Below are 13,250 nucleotides of genomic sequence, written 5' to 3' on the forward strand. Positions count from 1 at the left end.
ACCTTCTTTTATTGTGAACTGCAAAAATTTGAACATAAAATTGTTTTCAGTAGGGTGAAGAGTGGTCTAGATGTCTTTTTCTCTTTTGAGCCATCTCCTCTATCCATAAGATCATGGCTGATTCAAGATTCAAGATTGATTTATGTCATTTCCAGAATACAAGTGTAAAGGAGAATGAAATAATTGTTACTCTGGATCTAAAGCAGCAAAGGAAAAACATAACTCTAGGTACAGAAGAATCTGTAAAAAAAAAGTGCCTGACAGGAAATCATAAAGTAGTGGTTAATACATGGATGGGGGTGTTGATCAGCCTTACTGCTTGGGGAAAGTAACTGTTTTTGAGTCTGGTGGTCCAAGTGTTAATGCTATGTAGCTTCCACCCTGTTGGGAGTGGGACGAACAGTCCATGAGCAGAGAGGGTGGGATCATTCATGATGTAGAGGTGTATAAGATGATGAGAGACATTGATCGTGTGGATAGTCAGAGGCTTTTTCCCAGAGCTGAAACGGCTAGCACGAGAGGGCACAGTTTTAAGGTGCTTGGAAGTAGGTACAGAGGAGATATCAGGGGTAAGTTTTTTACGCAGAGAGTGGTGAGTGCATGGAATAGGCTGCCAGCAACAGTGGTGGAGGTGGGTATGATAGGGTCTTTCAAGAGACTCCTGGACAGGTATATGGAGCTCAGAGAAAAAGAGGGTTATGGGTAATTCTAGGTGATTTCTCAGGTAAGGACATGTTCAGCATGGCTTTGTGGGCCAAAGGGCCTGAACTGTGTTGTAGGTTTTCTATGTTTCTATGTTACTGGCCCTTTTCCAGTACTGACCTGGCATGGAACCAGAGGGGATAACTTCATTCAGCTTCACTCACCCCATCACTGAACTGTTCCCACAGTCTATGAACTCTCTTTCAGGGACTCTTCATCTCATGTTCTTGATACTTAATGCTTATATATTTATTATCATTTTCCTCTGCGCAGAATTTGCAGAGTTTGTTGTCTTTTACACATTGTCTGTTTATCCATCCTGTTGAGGACAGTCTTTGATTGACTCTGTTGTGTTTCATGGATTCACTGTGTATGCCTGCAAGAAAATGAATCTCAGGGTTTTTTATATGGTGACATATATGTACTTTGGTAATAAATTTAGTTTGAATTTTGAACTTTGAACCTCTCTGTATAAATATCCTTGATGGCAGGTAGGCTGGTGCTGGTGATGCATTGGGGAGTTTTGTAGAGCCCTCCTGTCTGCCACAAGCAGTGAAGCAGCTTGTTAGGATACTCTTTGCTGTGTATCTGTAGAAGGATAGATGTATAGATGTGCATTGTTTTGCTCTCTTCAGTACCTTCCTAAAGTACCAGTATTGGTGAACTTTCCTGATGTTTATGATGTGTTCCAGGAGCATGAATGATTGTGCACTCCCAGGGGTTTGAAACTACTCACAATTTCCACTGCTCTGCTGCCCATAAGTGGTGCGAGTCGATAACAACCTCCTTTGCTTTGTTGACATTGAGACAGAGGTTATTTGCCTGGCACCAGTTGTTAGCTCTTTCACCTTCTCTCTGTCGGTCTTCTCATTAGGGCTGGTGATGACCCTACCACCGTTGTGTCATTGAGTGAAGTTGACAATGTGGTTCCTCGAGTGTTTGGCCGTGCAGTCAGGTGTCAGCAGAGTGTACTGCAATGGGCTCAGCACACAGTCAGTGTTGAGGATGATAGGGAGGCTGTGTATTTTGAATAAATGATAAAGCTGATTCTGATTTCTCAACGCTGTTCCCATGCCTATGGTGGGTGGGGCGACAAACAAGTATTGTGTCTCCCCAATGATTATTTGAAAAAGGTACCAGTTGGTCAAAACATTCAAAATATTCCCAGCGTACACATGATCTCCTCCAGAAACCAATATATTTAAATTCAAAACCTCTTTCATGTCCCTGATGATCTCAGCCTTGATAATTCATCAGGAGATAGAGGTATAGCTCACAAGTATAGAAAAAGCTTACAATCCTTCAAGTAAAGAACTTTCTTCTCATCTTAATCCTAAATTATCTTTGATATTTTGTTTATGACACAGAAAGAGGATATTTGGGCCTTCAAATTTCTGTTAGTTCTCAGAGAAATCCTATCAACATGCCCAGCTGGAGATGTGCCCCGCCCTCCAGTCACCTCTGTCCCCACCTCCACTGATTATCCAAACATCCACTTAGCATAGTGGCCAAATGACATATTAACCACATCTTCGGGATGTTGGAAAAAACCAGAGCACCCGGGGAAACCCACACAGTCACAAGGAGAATATGCAAACTCCACACAGAGAGCAGAGGAGGTCAGAAATGAATCCAGGTCACAGGTCACAGGTCACTGAGCCACCTCATTTCTGTGAATTAGGTTCAGAAGCCAGGGAGAGCAGCTTTCCAAGCATAACACTGAAAACCCCTTGGAGAACTTTGTACATATCAGTGAGATTAGTAGTCGTCCTTCTGAACGCCGGTGAAAATAGATTCGTCTTACTCAATTAAAGATGAAATAGGTTTGGGAATTTAAAACCCAGGCCCCATCAGGTGTAAATCCTCAGATACCATGGCCTTCACATCCTGGGAGCAATTGGCAGAGTTACTCGGCTGAGTGGTGTAAGGATAAGATATTCAGTAGTGAGGGAGGCGTATGTTGAGAAGGTCGCTTTCTTTGCAGTGTTGTTTCTGGACAGAAAGGTGCTTGCAGCAAACACACAACATCATAATACTGTTCACTCAAATTGTTCAATTTCATTCATTGACTTGTGTGGAATGGAATTTAGAAAAGAGGTGGATAAAATTGCACACTTTGTAGTAGGGATTGAGGGTGAGCTTCAGAATTAGAATCAGTTTTATTATCACTAACCTTGTTATGAAATTTGTTATTTGTGGCAGCAGTGTAGTGTAAGACATAGCAATTAGTATAAATGACAAAAAAATAGATAAATAGTGCAAAAGATCAGTAATAAGGTAGTATTCATGGGTTCACGGTCCATTCAGAAATTTGATGGTAGTGAGGAAGAAGCAGCTTCTAAAGTATTGAGTGGGTCTTCAGGCTCCTGTACTTCCTCCCTGAAGTCAATTTACTGAATTGCGGGCATTTGGACAAAGCAATAGGAAATCTCCCTTTGAGAGCCGTGATCTATCTCCCAATAATTAGACTTTGGGTGCCAGATGAGTAAAGGTATCCGGCATTCACTCACAACCAACATGGCGTGGCACGGTTGTACATCCAGTAGACCTAGATTCTGGCACTGTCTCAGTGGAGCTTATATGTTCTCCCTGCCACTGTATGGGCTATCTCTCACATGCTGTATGGGTTGGTAGGTTATTTGGCCAAAGATAAAATTGTTGAGTATATGGGGAATGATAGGTTATAAGGAAAATTAGTGGGGCAATAGGACTGGTCTTTGATCCAGCATAGAACTGATGGGCCAAGTGGCTTCCCTCTACAGAAATGAGACCTCTGGCCAAAAATGAAGATGAATAGGAGGTTGAGAGAAAGGCTTTTACTGAGAGCACTTGAGAAGCAAAAGTAATGGCAGATTTCAAGTAAATTGTCGTTTACGTCAGAAGTAAACTAATGTTTCTCATAATGTATTCTCTGCTCTAAAGACTTCATTACAAAAGGGCAAATAAAAAGTACTTTGCTGGAATCGTTGAAATCTGATCCAGCAATGAGTTCAGGCTTGGAAAGCTCTCACATGTTTTGGATTAGTTAGTATTTGTAATTTTGAAAATAATGTAAGCACAGGATACCTGTAGTCAGGACCAGTGGATTAGTTCCACAGCAGGATTGAGTTACCTCAATGTTGAGGTGAATTTGTGGTAACATTTGATTCATGCTGTGGCAGTCTTAATAACCTGCCTCCTTGGTGACAGTGGTTAGGAGTGGTCCCATGCCTCTAGTTTCCCCTTCCTTGAGGCTCTCTTGTTCAAATTGTGCCAATCTCACACATTGAGAGCTTGCTTGTTTGGCAGTAAATTCACAACACTTTGCTCTGCCAAGTTACAGAGAAGCAAAGGAACAGGCATTGCCAAATGGCACACTTTATCCATCCCCAAGAACAAGGGAAGAGAGAATCATTTTAGGCCTTAACAAAGAGAAGAAAACACAGATAAATTGTCAAGGGATGGTTTAGGTGCCTCTTTAGTAATGCTTCAGTGTGAAAGGAACAAGAACATCATTGTTACTGTAATGCTTTACAGCACCAGTGATCGGTATTCAGTTCCTGCCGCTGTCTGTAAGAAGGTGTACATTCTCCCCATCACTGTGTGGGTTTCCTCTGGTTACCCTGATTTCCAAAGGTTCACGGTTTAGTGTTGGTAAATTATGGGCATGATACATTGGCGCTGGAAACATGGTGACACCCTTGGGCTGCCCCTAGCACATCCTCAGACTGTGTTGGTCATGAATGCATTTCAATGTATGTTCTGATGTTTTGATGTACATGTAACAAGTAAACCTAATTTTTAACTTTTATAAAAGTGAAGTCAAATTGACTTTATTGCCACATGCAGATGTACAGTAAGGTACAAGTGTAATGAAATTTTATTCATATGTCATCTTCACAACATTAGGACTTCTCAAAATGTTTTACAACCAATGAAAATCTTTTGACATGCAGTCACTGTTGTAAGTCAGGAAACACATTTGACAATATGTACATAGCAAGATCCCACAAGCAGCATAACTCTTGATGGATGGGACTCTGGTGACATGACATTTGATCTTATGGACCCATCTGAGCATCAGGCTGATCTGAAACTGGCATTCCAACAGTGCAGCACTCCATGAGCATAGCAATTGGATAATGTATTCATCCCATTGGAGTGAAGCAGGAACAAGTCAATAATCGTGAGTATAGCAACCAGAGAGCCACCATGGATAATGTGTTCACCCCATCAGACTGAGGCAGGAACAGGTCAATAATCATGAGCCACAGCTGAACCCAGAGAAGTAATTGGGGTGAAATTTCTATTACCCTTCACTTGTACCCAAATTACTGATGGGAAAGTGCAGGTAACATGCATCACCACACATCTGTAAATTGGAAGGGTTGTCAGTCATCCTTAAATTAACCCTATTTTTTACTAACATGACGTGTGACCAAAGGAAATGGGAACATTCTGCTATTGACTCCATTTTTCCTCAGTCTTTGTTGACTTCATGCTGTCCTCTGGACATGCCAGTCTTCCTCAGGACCTGCTCCAGTTTTCTTCCACATTCACATTATTTGAGATCCAACAGGCAGTTTGACCTCAGCGGGATCAATCTTTGACACCCAGGTGGAGAGCCGACATTCCAACAGATGCATAGACTGAGTATGGCCTCCACTAACATGGTTGTTTGAGAGCAGGCCCTTGTGGCCTGGCTGATTGGTCAGCATATCTAATCCACACACTGTGTATACTTGAAGAACCCTTGGAGGAGCCTGGGGCACAAATAGTGTTCTTTGTTTTCTGATGGGAATGAGTCTAACTTTGAACTTTCCAATGAACTTCAGGGCTGCTCAGGAATAGCCTGCTCTGAGAATTTCAACCCAGCGATACCAAGCTATAGTCAGTATCCATGCTGAGTTTAGTACTTTAATCTAAATTTGATTAAATCTGAGTAAAATAAGATATTTATAGCAAAATATGCAGCAATGGGACTCTTCCACATAGAGAACTGGGAATAAGTACTGCAGGCATTTCACCCAACCCCCTCATCCATTGCAAACTCTGCTGGAAACAAAAGATCATTTTGATTTCCTTATATGGTTTCACAATTAGTGTGAAAGATTCAGAGCTGGAGGGTGGAAAACCAGTCAAACTTTTATTCCACTAACACCATGAAGAATGTGAACTTGCCAGTAATTGCCAGATATCCACTTGGTCAGATACAGAAACAAAGCCAAGAGATTCTGCAAATGAACATCAATTTCTTTAACTTATGATATTTTTTCTCATTCTCCTCCACTCTTCTTCCATTCTCTATTCTGGCTCTCTTTTCACAGCTTTTATTCTCCTTACCTGCCTGTCACCTCCCTCTGATGTCCCTCCTCCTTCCCTTTCTTCCATGGTCCACTCTCCACTCCTATGAGATTCCTTCTTCTTCCATCCATACCTCCCAGCTCCTCACTTCATCCCCTCCTCCCCCATCCACTCATCTCCCCCCTCACCAGCTTCACCTATCACTGCCAGCTTGTACTCCTTCCCCTCCCTCCACTTGCTTGTTCTGACTTCTTCCCCCTTCCTTCCCAGTCCTGATGAAGGGTCTCTGCCCAAAACTTTGACCGTTTATTCCCCTCCATAGATGCTGCCTGACCTTCTGATTTTCTGCAGCATTTTGTTTGCGTTACTCAGGATTTCCAGCACCTACGGAATCTCTCATGTTTATGAGATTTGACAGATGCAGGAGATCCTGAGCAACACACACACACACACAAAAAGCTGGAGGACCTCAACAGGAATAAATGGTTGATGTTTTGGATCAAGCATCTTCATCAGGATTGCTTCAAGATCAAGCTGCTTTTCTCAGTTCTGATATTCCCCTTCAATCCTGCCCTTTAAATGATCATAGTTTCTTGTGTTTCTTTTCAGTGGCCAGCCTAGTAAACGCAGGTCATTCAGCTGATGCTGATCGGCTGTAAGGCCTTGCCAACAAAGAGTTGATACCTCTTTGGTTGGTGCCAACTGTTTTATGGAAGGGAAGGAGTGGTACCTAATTAATCTTCTTTCTTCTCTCATGCAGTGGGCCTCAAGTCCATGTAATATGGCAGCCCAGGACGCCTATATTTCAGGCATTACTGAAACAATAGAAATAGCCGTATAATATTAATCCTTTTCCCTCTTACATCTTACCTTGAAATCAGACTAATGGGATTGAAATCTTCTGCTTATAAGTCCCTGATCTTAGGAGCAGAATTAGGCTGGAGCAGGAATTAGGCTATATGGCCCATTGCATCTGCTCCACCATTCAATCACCATTCAATGGTGGCATTCAATCATCCCTCTCAATACCATTCTCCTGCCTTCACCCTGTAAACTTTGATACCCTGATTAATCAAGGACCTTGTGACTTGAAGCATCTGTACATTTACTTGTGTCAGGGTCAGTGGATTCTAGGTTCTAGACCTCCAGCAGAGACATGGGCACTGAAATCTGGGCTGTCACTCCAGAGCAATACCAAGGGAATGCTCAAGTATCAGAGAAGCCATCTGCCAGAGAAAACATTAAACTAAGGCTCCAGCTGTCTTCTCAACTGGATACTAAAGACATTGCAAACCATCAGTGAGGTGAGTTATTCTTGGTGTGCTGGTCAATATTTGTTGCTAAATCAATATCAATACAAGGCTGATCATCTGATTATTATTTCATTGCTATTTGTGGATGTACATTGCATTTCCTGGAGTATATCAATGTTTCCACATCAAAAGTGCTCAGTTTATAAGCATTTTATTCTTTTCTAGATACAAGAGTCAAAATTGTTCAATGACATTTTCTGTACACAAGTGTAAGGATAATGAAATAATTGTTACTCTGGATCTGATCCAGCACAAAAATATAACACAAATGATAAAGAATAATAAAAATAAAAACACAATAGTATGAATATGTAAGATAGCTGATATACATAGATTGATTGTGTGTCCATAAAGTGACGCTGGTCTGTACATGAGGTGCCTGATGGGAAACAGTAAAGTCATGGTGGAGTTAGTGGGTGGAGGTGTTGATCAGTCTTACTGCTTGGGGAAAGTTCAAAATTCAAAGTAAATTTATTATCAAAGTGCAGACAGATCAGTCGGCTCCATCTTGGGTACTAGCCTACAAAGTACCCAGGACATCTTCAAGGAGCAGTGTTTCAGAAAGGCAGCGTCCATTATTAAGGACCTCCAGCACCCAGGGCATGCCCTTTTCTCACTGTTACCATCAGGCAGGAGGTACAGAAGCCTGAAGGCACTCACTCAGTGATTCAGAAATAGCTTCTTCCCCTCTACCATCCAATTCCTAAATGGACATTGAATCCATGAACACTAACTTGCTTTTCAATATATATTATTTCTGTTTTTGCACAATTTTTAATCTCCAATATACATGCAATTGATTTACTTATTTATTTTTTTCTCTTCTATATTTTGTATTTCATTGAACTGCTGCTGCTAATTTAACAAATTTCACAACACATGCCAGTGATAACAAACTTGATTCTGATTCTGTGCAAAAGTCTTAGACACACATATGTAGCTAGGGTGCCTAAGGCTTTTGCTTAGTACTGTAGTATTGCACTGTACTGCTGCCACAAAAAAATCATGATATATGTGAGTGATGATACACCTGATTCTGATATGGGTCTCTATCGTGGGCTGAGAGTGAGAAGGGGGCAGGGAGAGGGGAATTATGATTGGGAAAAGGAGAACAGAGAAGAGAAGGAGCTGGAAGCACCAGAGAGACATTTTGTATTGATCAATAAACCAATTGTTTAGAATCAAATGACCTTGCCTGGTGTCTCAGGGCTGGGTATGTGTACACCCATGCCACCGCCCACCTCTGGCCCTCCTTCTCTGCCATCTGTGCCACACCCCTCCCACTGCACTCCATCCTTACTATTCCTAATATCCTTTGGTCCTGCCAGATTTGCAAATTCACTCTCCGCTCCATGTTGACAAACACAGTACTGAGCAAAATTCTTAGACACCCTAACTATATAAATGTGCCTCAGGCCTTTGTACAGTACTGTATGTCACTGCATACTACCCGGAAATACATTTCCTTGTGGGCATTCAAAGTAAATAAAAGAAATACAATAGAATTAATGAAAAACGACACATAAATAAAGATGAATAAGCAACAATTGAGCAAACAAAAACAAACTGTGCTGATACAAAAATAATAATAGAGTAGGCAGCTGTTGATCCCAGGGGATCATGGGTTTGCGCCTCTGTTAGACTGTGTTCTCTCCAGGGTGCAAGCCTGGGCAGGAAGATTAGAAGAACCGGCTGTTGCCCATGCAGCAGGTTCCCCCTCTCCATGTCACTGATGTAGTCCAAGGGAAGGGCAATTGCCAATACAACTTGACACCAGTGTCATTGCAGAGGTTGCCAGAATGAAGTTGTAAACAACATCAAACTGCCTTAGAGATTCCGGTTCCAGATTTCTTCCTTGGGGTTTACTCTCGAAGCCATTCCCATGGGTGGGTATGGCCGCAAGGCAGCGGAGGTTTAAAATCAGAGTTTTCCTTCTCCTAGGCGGGCTTCCATCCAAGGCTGACAATTCCCACCTGCCCAAAACCTCTGGTTTTGAGGTGTCAACCTTTGTCCCTTCTCTTGTCAGTAGAAACAGTTCCATCGGGCCTAGTAGCTAAACTATACATGAAGCCCAAGAGTTGAACTTGGTTGTCAGATGTTATTAGAGACCCTCGCCATTTGGAACACTTTATAGGTAGTGGGAGCTTATCCCCACTACCACCCCCAGCTATGACATCCTTAGGAACCAAAATAATAATAATAATTAAGTAATAAATAATATTGAGACCATCAGTCGTAGAGTTATAGAAAGTGAGTCCATAGGTTATGGAATCAGTTAAATGTTGAGATGAAAAAGTATTTAGATTATGAGGACACGCAGCCCTCTTTCATTGTCATTTATTAATGCATGCATTAAGAAATGATACAATGTTCCTCCAGAATGATATCACGGAAACACAAGACAAACCAAGACTAAAAAAACTGACAAAAACCACATAGTTATAACATATAGTTACAACAGTGCAAGCAATACTGTAATTTGATAGAAGAACAGACCATGGGCACGGTAAAAAAAAATCCTAAAAGTCTCTCGAAAGTCCCATCATCTCACGCAGACGGAGAAGGAAAAAAAACTCTCCCTGCCATGAGCTTCCAGCGCCGCAAACTTGCCAATGCAGCACCCTGGAAGCACCCGACCACAGCCGACTCTTGAGTCCGTCCAAAAACTTCCAGCCTCTGACCAGCCCTCTGACACCGAGCACCGAGCACCACCTCTGCCGAGCACTTCGACCCCGGCCCCAGCAACAGGCAATAGGCAAAGACGAGGATTTGGGGCCTTCCCCTCCGGAGATTCTCAATCGCACAGCAGCAGCGGCAGCGAAGTGGGCATTTCAGAAATTTCTCCAGATGTTCTTCTGTGCTTCTCAAGGCTGTCTCCATCAAATTAGGATTATGCACGGCATCCTACTTCACAAATACGATATCATTTCGGAGCGGCCGCCCGCGCTGCGTCACGCTGCCATCTTCTCCTCCCCTTTTATCCCTTCATGCATTACTGTAAAAGATATCTGACAAGTGGTGTCTAAATTTGAGACTTTGTCACACCTGCTAAGTAATTGTTTCTTTTTCTTCAGATTTTCGAGCTCTTTATCACTTTCTCTGTGCTTCCTTATTTTCCCTTTCATCTTGTATGCCCTCTGCTTTGATGCTGTCTCAAGGCAGTGCCTGCCCCTCACACATCTCTCTGTCAAGTGAGGTTGTGGGCAGGACTGTAACCTTATAAAGATTCTCTAAGCACTCAGAGCAGTGATTTGAATAAATGATGCATATTAAGGTGTTTTTGAATAGAACTTTATGTCTGACTCTGATCAATGAATTGGCAAGTTCAAATTTGCTATATTTTGCATTTAATTAAAAAAATCTACACTTTATCCTTTTATAAGTATTCAAAAATGCCCAGAAGGCATGATCAAGATTATATTATTAGCCAGCACTATATTGCAAAGATCGTCACACAGAGGGGACACATTTAGACCATAAATTGTTCCCTTCCCTTCTCTCTGGGTTAATCCCCTGCTCCCAATACTAATCAAATTGTTCTGTGGGGATCAATCACCAATCCTCCAGGAGACCCATTATACATATGAAAGTAGTTCCAGGGAAGTTGGTTAATGTAGAGCTAAATAAATCCATCAATAGAAAGCTTTAAACATATTTATCTACACTTACAGCACAAATGTCCTATGTTGGCTTTCATGATCCTTAAAAACCTCCGTCACTCCGTCACCTCTTAGCTTTTTTCTCCCATTTGCTATCTTCCCCTTAACTACCCCAATAACTCATTGTGACAGCACTCTCCACCTGATAAACACAAGAAATTTTGCAGATGCTGGAAATCCAGAGCAGCATAAACAAAATACTGGAGGATTTCAGCAGATCAGGCTATGGAGGGGAATGAACAGTCAAAGTTTTGGGCAGAGACCCTTCATTGGGAGCCATGATGAAGGTTCTTGTCCTGGAACATCAATTATTCGTAGATGCCCCATATTATGTGTGATGCTCCATGTTACAACCACCCTCGGCGTTTCTCCATTGAGGCCCACCGATTTTGAAAGATGACCACAGCATGCATCCTACCCAGATACATCACAGATATGTACAGCAACTGCTCTGCTGCAGGAAACTGCAGAGAGTTGTAGATATTGCTCAGCACATCATAAATATCATCCTGCCTATACTTCTCACTGCCTCAGTAAGGCAGCTCTCCAACTTCGGACGTTCTCTTTTCTCCCTCTGCCCAATTGGTAGAAGAAACAAAAGCTCGGAAGCATGTACCACCAGGCTCAGCGACAGTCTCTATCTTGCTATTAGAAGAGTATTAAATGGATCTTTTGTATTTTAAAAAGGACTGTTGACCTCACAATCTACCTCGTCATGACCTTGCACAATAATGTCTACCTCCACTGCACTTTCTCAGCACCCATGACACTATATTCAGCATTTTGTTATACTTCCCCTGGTGTCACCCAGATGTATTGATATCATGTAATGATCTGAATGGTTGCCATGCAACAACAAAGTTTTTCACATGTCTTGGTGTTCGTAACAATAATAAACCAACTACCAATTATCATTCCTTAATGCAGGGAACGAAATGGTGGTGGGTCACACACAATATCTCTCTGATAGTTGCAGTGATGGTTGTCCGTCATATCTGATGATGATATAACCTATGAGAGAGAGTTATTGCGCTAAAGTGGAAAAGCTATTGCACTGGGACAGTTCCATTTTCTTGACCTCAAAAGTCCAAGTCCAATGATATGAATAATCGTCACAAGCTGGGGTCTTCCTGGGGTCTTCCTTGATTGCAGTGGATGACCATGACTTCTGTTCTGTGCCTTGTCATGCCCTTCACTCTCCACAGAGAGCTCCTAGCCATTGGATCTCATTGTAGATCTCATCCACCCAGTCCACAAGAGCTGACTTCACATGCTAGGACAGGCATGTCCTTATCTCACTGGGATATGAGGCCGTCCAGCTACCATCAGCTGGATTAGCCTGCCTGTTGAAGCAATGTATCAGGGTATGGCCACTGTCACATGCAAACATCTATTTGGAGCTACAGATGAGAACTGAGTGTCTGGTGGGGGTCAAAAGTATGGGAGCTGCTTCAGAATGGATATGACAAACTCTTTCATCAAACATCCTGCTCCTCCCTGGACACTTAATACACCCCAGTTAGTTGTAGTAGTGGACAAGAGTCATAGAAAAGTATAGCACAGAAACAGGCCCTTCAGCCCATATAGTCCATGCTACCTGTTCCCATCGAACTGTACCCAGACCATAGCCCTCCTTACTCCTCCCATCCATGTATTATCGAAACTTCTCATAAATGTTGAAATCGATCCCACATCCACCACTTATGCTGGTAGCTTGTTCCACACTCTCACTGTTATTTAAGTGAAGTAGTTTCCCCTTATGCTCCCCTTAAACATTTCACCTTTCATCCTTATCATATGACCTCTCTGTGTAATCTCACCCAATCTCAGTGGAAAAAAGCCTGCTTGTGTTTACCCTATCTATACCTGTCACAATTCTGTACTCCCCTATCAAATCTTTCCTCATTCTTCTACATCCTAGGCAATAAAGTCATAACCTGTTCAATCTTTCCTTGTAACTAGTACCTCACAGAACATGAAGTTTCACAATCCCATCATAATTTGTTCAGCAAATTAATTCAATAAATTCATTTCTACTGTGGGTTGGCACCTGAGGTAAGGACTTTGCAGTTGAATGTCACAGAAGAACCCAACTGTAATTTGTAAAACAAATACTTGCGGGAGTGTTAAGACTGGCCTTACTCTCAGCAAGCCCAACCTTTTAACCCTAAATATGGCACCTGTCAAGGGTGCCCTTTAAGTCCCTTACTTTTTGATCTGACCACAGAGCCACTGGCGATTGCGTTTCGTAGCTGTGCTGAATTGACGGGGATTTGGAGGGGGGGTTGGTGAG

The sequence above is a fragment of the Mobula birostris genome, chromosome 16, assembly GCF_030028105.1.
Source record: "Mobula birostris isolate sMobBir1 chromosome 16, sMobBir1.hap1, whole genome shotgun sequence".
NCBI lineage: Eukaryota > Metazoa > Chordata > Chondrichthyes > Myliobatiformes > Myliobatidae > Mobula > Mobula birostris.